The sequence below is a fragment of the Salmo salar genome, chromosome 09 (genome assembly GCF_965601325.2).
Source record: "Salmo salar chromosome 09, fSalSal1, whole genome shotgun sequence".
NCBI classification, from domain to species: Eukaryota; Metazoa; Chordata; class Actinopteri; order Salmoniformes; family Salmonidae; genus Salmo; species Salmo salar.
Genome location: NC_138299.1, coordinates 20353095 through 20361581, shown reverse-complemented (window position 1 = coordinate 20361581; position 8487 = coordinate 20353095). Strand labels below are relative to the sequence as shown.

At 43.4% G+C, this 8487-nt stretch overlaps 1 pseudogene; it reads left to right on the top strand.

Annotated features, from left to right (window-relative positions):
- Positions 1-4432, top strand: LOC145858001 (cytochrome P450 1B1 pseudogene; annotated as a pseudogene).
- Positions 4433-8487: the final 4055 nt, after the last annotated feature.

The following is an 8487-nucleotide window of genomic DNA, read 5'->3' as shown; positions in this document are numbered from 1 at the left end:
CTCTAATGTGGTCATCTGAAGACGGACAGCGACTGCACTACTGCTAACCACTCAACCTGATCAAGCCTGTTCACAAGCCAGCACGGAGTAGGAGGAGACAGACACCGTAGTGTAAGAGGTTCTGTAAAACTTCTTCGTTGTCTCGATTCATTTCTAAGTTTTTCGGATGATAATGTAGGACTGACCATACTTAAAAACAGACAGAATTTCTATTTAGTTTATTTGGAATTTAGGTGGAAAGGAGGACCTATTTTAAATATCTGGTTACCGGGAATAACATTCAATAAATAAAAGTGGGATCTCTCTCAGAATTTGAAGGATTGGGCACCAGAAATAGAACATCTCAGCACCATGGTACTGCTGGACACAGAGTTTGGGGTGAAGGGCAGCAGCATCATCAGGGAATGGAGTGGACAGGTCCAGCCAGCTCTGGTCGCCTCCTTTGTTTTCCTCTTCTGTCTAGAAGCCTGTCTATGGGTCAGGAATCTCAGACTCAAGAGAAGGCTGCCAGGACCCTTTGCCTGGCCGGTGGTGGGCAATGCCATGCAGCTGGGGCAGATGCCTCATATCACCTTCTCCAAGCTGGCAAAGAAGTACGGCAACGTGTATCAGATACGACTGGGCTGCAACAACATAGTGGTGCTCAATGGAGACACAGCAATACGAGAAGCCTTGGTTCAACACAGCACAGAGTTTGCAGGCAGACCCAACTTTGTGTCTTTTCAGTCAGTGTCTGGTGGTAACAGCATGACATTCTCTAACTACAGCAAACAGTGGAGGACCCACCGGAAGATCGCTCAGTCCACCATTAGAGCTTTCTACTCTGCCAACAGCCAGACCAAAAAAGCATTTGAACAGCATGTTGTGGCAGAGGCTACTGAGCTCATTGAAGCTTTTCTCAAACTCAGTGCTGATGGACAGTTTTTCAACCCTGCTCACGAACTGACAGTAGCTGCTGCTAATGTAATCTGTGCCCTGTGCTTTGGAAAGCGTTATGGCCATGATGACATGGAGTTTAGAGCCCTTCTGGCCAGCATGGACATGTTTGGAGAGACGGTGGGGGCTGGCAGCTTGGTGGATGTCATGCCCTGGCTTCAATATTTCCCAAATCCTGTCCGCAGTGTCTACCAGAGCTTCAAAGACCTCAATAAAGAGTTTTTCACCTTTGTGAGAGACAAGGTGGTGGAGCACAGGGAGACGTTTGACCCTGAAGTGACCCGGGACATGAGTGACGCCATTATTCAGGTAATTGACAAGGCAGACAGTGATACCGGGTTGACGGAGGCCCACACAGAAGGGACAGTGTCCGATCTGATTGGTGCGGGACTGGATACTGTGTCCACTTGCCTTCATTGGATGCTCCTTTTATTGGCAAAATACCCCAACATCCAAACCAGACTGCAGGAGCAGATTGACAAAGTGGTAGGCCGTGACAGGCTGCCCTCTATTGAGGACAAAGCCAGCCTGGCTTACCTAGATGCTGTTATCTATGAGACCATGCGCTATACCAGCTTTGTACCCCTCACCATCCCACACTCCACCACATCAGATGTCACCATCGAAGGCTTCCACATCCCCAAAGACACAGTGGTCTTCATTAACCAGTGGTCCGTCAACCACAACCCTTTAAAGTGGAAGGACCCACATCTTTTTGACCCCTCACGGTTCCTCGATGAAAATGGTGCCCTTGACAAGGACCTGACCAACAGTGTGTTGATATTCTCAGCAGGGAAGAGGCGATGTATCGGTGAACAGATCGCCAAAGTGGAGGTTTTTTTATTTTCTGCTATTTTGATTCACCAGTGCAGCTTTGAGAATAACCCAAGTCAGGACCTCTCCTTAGACTGCTCCTATGGGTTAACACTGAAGCCCCTGAACTACAAGATCTCTGCCAAGCTCAGAGGAGAATTACTTAATGGGGCATAAAATCTTGTGATTTGTGTTTTCAAACAGAGAACCTACTAATGGACTGCAGTAATCCAACGCACTATAAAAGGTGTGCACAACAGTGAATATTTTTGCTTGGTAGGTACCAACCATAAGACTTATATTGATACTTTACTATTATTATCATTAGCTAAACTGATTGTTGATTGTATACATCACATTTTGTGACAGATAACTGAATCATATTTGTTATTTGTATTATTTTATTGCACTGGCTATACAGTTGAAGTCGGAAGTTTACATACATCTTAGCCAAATACATTTAAAAACTCAGTTTTTCACAATTCCTGACATTTAATCCTAGTTAGGATCACCACTTTATTTTAAGAATGTGAAATGTCAGAATAATAGTAGAAAGAATTATTTATTTCAGCTTTTATTTCTTTCATCACATTTCCAGTGGGTCAGAAGTTTACATACACTCAATTAGTATTTGGGACATTGCCTTTAAGTTGTTTAACTTGGGTCAAACGTTTCGGGTAGCCTTCCACAAGCTTCCCACAATAAGTTGGGTGAATGTTGGCCCATTCCTCCTGCCAGAGCTGGTGTAACGGAGTCAGGTTTGTAGGCCTCCTTGCTCGCACACGTGTTTCAGTTCTGCCCACAAATTCTCTATAGGATTGAGGTCAGGTCTTTGTGATGGCCACTCCAATACCTTGACTTTGTTGGCCTTAAGCCATTTTGCCACAATTTTGGAAGCATGCTTAGGGTCATTGTCCATTTGGAAGACCCTTTTGCGACCAAGCTTTAACTTCCTGACTGATGTCTTGAGATGTTGCTTCAATATATCCACATCATTTTCCTGCCTCATGATGCCATCTATTTTGTGAAGTGCACCAGTCCCTCCTGCAGCAAAGCAACCCAACAACATGATGCTGCCACCCCCATGCTTCATGGTTGGGATGGTGTTCTTCGGCTTGCAAGCCTCCCCCTTTTTCCTCCAAACATAATGATGGTCATTATGGCCAAACAGTTATATTTTTGTTTCATCAGACCAGAGGACACTTCTCCAAAAAGTACGATCTTTGTCCCCATGTGCAGTTGCAAACCGTAGTCTGGCTTTTTTATGGCAGTTTTGGAGCAGTGGTTTCTTCCTTGCTGAGCGGCCTTTCAGGTTATGTTGATATAGGACTTGTTTTACTGTGGATATAGATACTTTTGTACCCATTTCCTCCAGCATCTTCACAAGTCCTTTGCTGTTGTTCTGGGATTGATTTGCACTTTCGCACCAAAGTACGTTCATCTCTAGGAGACAGAACGCGTCTCCTTCCTGAGCGGTATGACGGCTGCGTGGTCCCATGCTGTTTATACTTGCGTACTATTGTTTGTACAGATGAACGTGGTACCTTCAGGCATTTGGAAATTGCTCTCAAGGATGAACCAGACGTGTGGAGGTCTACAATTTGTTTTCTGAGGTCTTGGCTGATTTCTTTTGATTTTCCCATGATGTCAAGCAAAGAGGCACTGAATTTGAAGGTCGGCCTTGAAATACATCCACAGGTACACCTCCAATTGACTCAAATGATGTCAATTAGAATATCAGAAGCTTCTAAAGCCATGACATACTTTTCTGGAATTCTCCAAGCTGTTTAAAGGCACAGTCAACTTAGGGTATGTAAACTTCTGACCCACTGGAATTGTGATAGTGAATTATAAGTGAAATAATCTGTCTCTAAACAATTGTCTTACTTGTGTCATGCACAAAGTAGATGTCCTAACCGACTTGCCAAATCTATAGTTTGTTAACAAGAAAACTAGTTTTAATGACTTCCGACTTCAACTGTAGCACATTTCTTACATTTGAAATTGAGACGTTATCCCTCCAGATTTACAAAAATATATAATGTTACATAGGAGTTACATAGGAGGGATATATGTTACATATATCCCTCCTAAGTGTTTATAGAAATTGGGTGTAAACTCCAAAGTATTATGTCACAGTAGAATACAATATATCAGATAAAAGAATAAGAACATAACCTAGATATATGTGTGCAGAATTCTACATAAGTGTTACGTAAGAATAAAACATATATATATATATTGCATGCAGACTAAGAGTAAAATATATATATATATTGCATGCAGACTATGTGGCCACAGTTTAAAATAAATCTTAAGTATCTATTGTTATACATACAAGGGTATTTAGTTTGGCCACCCTAAATTTGCTAATATAAACTGTCGGAATGAATCCATTTTACTGTAAGTGCTTTGTTGTTGCAGCGATGTGGACAAATCATGTGTTAGGCGGGTATTGTGTTGCCCCTGTAGATATATTTTAAGAATTATACATCCTCTGACCCATTCTGATATGTATTCATGGTGTTTTTGTCTGCATAAGTACATACTGTAATAACAATTATAAATGTTCTGAAATGTCAGTACACTTACATAATTCCATTGTATTATGATGACTTATACATGTACTGTATGCAATCTATAGTGCCTGAGCTCCATGCAATAAATCCTATACGCCTTCTCAGCCGTGTCTGTGGCTTACGTCAGTCTGAGGAGAACACAAGTACCAGGAACAAGACAATTCAGGGAGGTCAAAGAGATGATAATAGATCATGATGTCGCGTCTGTGTGTTGCCATGAAAGATTGATGTGGGGCTGGTGTGTAGGCAGCACACATGCTCTTCCTCCAGACCCCCAACACCCTGGGTTTGAATAGGGCACTTGCAGTCACAGCCCCAGCCACAGGCCCCACTCATCAATATTTCACCCAAGGCAGTCTGCACTCTTAGAATAAAGGGTTCCAAAAGGGTTCTTCGGCTGTCCCCATAGGATACCCCTTTTTGGTTCCAGGTACAACCCTTTTGGGTTCCAGTTACAACCCTTTTGGGTTCCAGGTAGAAATACTTTATCTGGAACCAAAAAGGGTTCTACCTGGAACCAAAAAGGCTTCTAACATGGACCCCAAAAGAGTTCTACCTGGAACAAAAAGGGATCTACCTTGAACCAAAAAGGGTTATAATATTGAACTTGAATACTAGGATAGGAAAGCAGTACATTTGCTCTTATATAAGAGACAGATACTATCTCACGTTCACAGAAATTCTTAGAGTATGTATGAGAATTAGACAACCCTTGGACGTCTTCTATTTCTTCTCCGTACTTCCGCAACTCTGTAGAACAGGGGTTCCCAAACTTTTTTGGCCCACAAACCCATTCTGATATCTGAATAATCTTGCGACCCTAACCATGTGAAAAAAATGATGTAATTAACACTCAATGTTACATTTTTTGATTTGGGGCTATGGCAGTCAATTGAAAAACATTCTAACATTATTTCTGATTGTCTTCACGACTCACGATCACATACTTTTAATGTGGGGCTACTAATGAGATGGGTTTGCTGGATGCCCATCACGTCTGAATTTCTCAGGGGTGTGGTCGACAGAGCGCACCTCATCTCTGCTGTCACATCCAACCTGGATCAATATTTGGCTTTACATTTACATTTTAGTCATTTAGCAGACGCTCTTATCCAGAGCGACTTACAGTAGTGAATGCATACATTTCATTTCATGCATTTTTTGGGGGACTGGCCCCCCGTGGGAATCGAACCCACAACCCTGGCGTTGCACACACCATGCAACGCCAGGGTTGTGCACACACCATGCTGGCGTTGCAAACACCATGCTTTACCAACTGAGTCACAGGGAAGGCTTTAATGCACACGAGAGCATTGAATCCAGCTACACACAGTTATGAGCTGGCGAAAGGTAGGCCACCATAAGTCAACCAAGTTCCTCTCTCAGTGCGAAAAATCTTTCTAACACTCCCCCTCAATAACCACCAAACTTTGGTATGAAATAGAACATTGTCATACTCTGATCCCATATCTCCACATAGTTTTTCTAACAGGTGTGTGCGCAGTGGATGTGGTTTGATGTAGTTTAATTAAAACTTCTTCGGGATTGATGTCTCTTCCACGGGACGGTTGAGCTAAAGAAAAGTTTCCCAGGACATAGACATATCTGATATTGGCAGAAAGCTTAAATTCTTGTTAATCTAACTCCACTGTCCAATTTACAGTAGCTATTACAGTGAAAGAATATCATGCTATTGTTTGAGGAGAGGGCACAATTTTGAACATGAAAAGTTATTAATAAACAAATTGGGCACATTTGGGCAGTCTTGATACAACATTTTGAACAGAAATGCAATGGTTCATTGGATCAGTCTAACACTTTGCACATACACTGATGCCATCTAGTGGCCGAAATATAAATTGCACCTGGGCTGGAATAATACATTATGGCCTTTCAAAGATGTTGGTACAAAAACAATACAAAGAACGTTTTTTTTTCTTCTTGGTATTATCTTTTACCAGATCTATTGTGTTATATTCTACTACATTCCTGTCACATTTCCACAAACTTCAAAGTGTTTCCTTTCAAATGGTACCAAGAATATGTATATCCTTGCTTCAAGGCCTGAGCTACAGGCAGTTAGACTTGGGTGTGTCATTTTAGGCGAAAATTGGAAAAAAAGGGGGTAATCCTTAACCTGTCTCCTCCCCTTCATCTACACTGATTGAAGTGGATTTAACAAGTGACATCAATAAGGGATTATAGCTTTCACCTGGATTCCCCTGGTCAGTCTATGTCATGGAAAGAGCAAATGTCCTTAATGTTTTGTACACTCAGTGTATCTTCGAGTTCTGTGCTCAGCTCTTTTGCCCCCAGTTGCTCTCGGTGTCTCAAATAAATCAAATCAAATTTTACTGGTCACATACACGTGTTTAGCAGATGCTAAGTGAAATGCTTGTGCTTCTAGTTCCGACAGTGCAGCAACATCTAGCAAGTAATATCTAACAATTTCACAACAAATACCTAATACACACAAATCTAAATACACACAAATATAATGCCTCCATATGGCAGAGGGAGACACACTCATAACTATACTGAACAAAAACATAAACGCAACATGTAAAGTAATGTTCCATACGCACAAAAAGCTTATTTCTCTCAAATGTTGAGTTTATACACTGCTCAAAAAAATAAAGGGAACACTTAAACAACACAATGTAACTCCAAGTCAATCACACTTCTGTGAAATCAAACTGTCCACTTAGGAAGCAACACTGATTGACAATAAATTTCACATGCTGTTGTGCAAATGGAATAGACAACAGGTGGAAATTATAGGCAATTAGCAAGACACCCCCAATAAAGGAGTGGTTCTACAGGTGGGGACCACAGACCACTTCTCAGTTCCTATGCTTCCTGGCTGATGTTTTGGTCACTTTTGAATGCTGGCGGTGCTTTCACTCTAGTGGTAGCATGAGACGGAGTCTACAACCCACACAAGTGGCTCAGGTAGTGCAGCTCATCCAGGATGGCACATCAATGCGAGCTGTGGCAAGAAGGTTTGCTGTGTCTGTCAGCGTAGTGTCCAGAGCATGGAGGCGCTACCAGGAGACAGGCCAGTACATCAGGAGACGTGGAGGAGTCCAACAACCCAGCAGCAGGACCGCTACCTCCGCCTTTGTGCAAGGAGGAGCAGGAGAAGCGCTGCCAGAGCCCTGCAAAATGACCTCCAGCAGGCCACAAATGTGCATGTGTCTGCTCAAACGGTCAGAAACAGACTCCATGAGGGTGGTATGAGGGCCCGACGTCCACAGGTGGGGGTTGTGCTTACAGCCCAACACCGTGCAGGACGTTTGGCATTTGCCAGAGAACACCAAGATTGGCAAATTCGCCACTGGCGCCCTGTGCTCTTCACAGATGAAAGCAAGTTCACACTGAGCACGTGACAGACGTGACAGAGTCTGGAGACACCGTGGAGAACGTTCTGCTGCCTGCAACATCCTCCAGCATGACCGGTTTGGCGGTGGGTCAGTCATGGTGTGGGGTGGCATTTCTTTGGGGGGCCGCACAGCCCTCCATGTGCTCGCCAGAGGTAGCCTGACTGCCATTAGGTACCGAGATGAGATCCTCAGACCCCTTGTGAGATCATATGCTGGTGCGGTTGGCCCTGGGTTCCTCCTAATGCAAGACAATGCTAGACCTCATGTGGCTGGAGTGTGTCAGCAGTTCCTGCAAGAGGAAGGCATTGATGCAATGGACTGGCCTGCCCGTTCCCCAGACCTGAATCCAATTGAGCACATCTGGGACATCATGTCTCGCTCCATCCACCAACGCCACGTTGCACCACAGACTGTCCAGGAGTTGGCGGATGCTTTAGTCCAGGTCTGGGAGGAGATCCCTCAGGAGACCATCCGCCACCTCATCAGGAGCATGCCCAGGCATTGTAGGGAGGTCATACAGGCACGTGGAGGCCACACACACTACTGAGCCTCATTTTGACTTGTTTTAAGGACATTACATCAAAGTTGGATCAGCCTGTAGTGTGGTTTTCCACTTTAATTTTGAGTGTGACTCCAAATCCAGACCTTCATGGGTTGATAAATTGGATTTCCATTGATTATTTTTGTGTGATTTTGTTGTCAGCACATTCAACTATGTAAAGAAAAAAGTATTTAATAAGATTATTTCTTTCATTCAGATCTAGGATGTGTTGTTT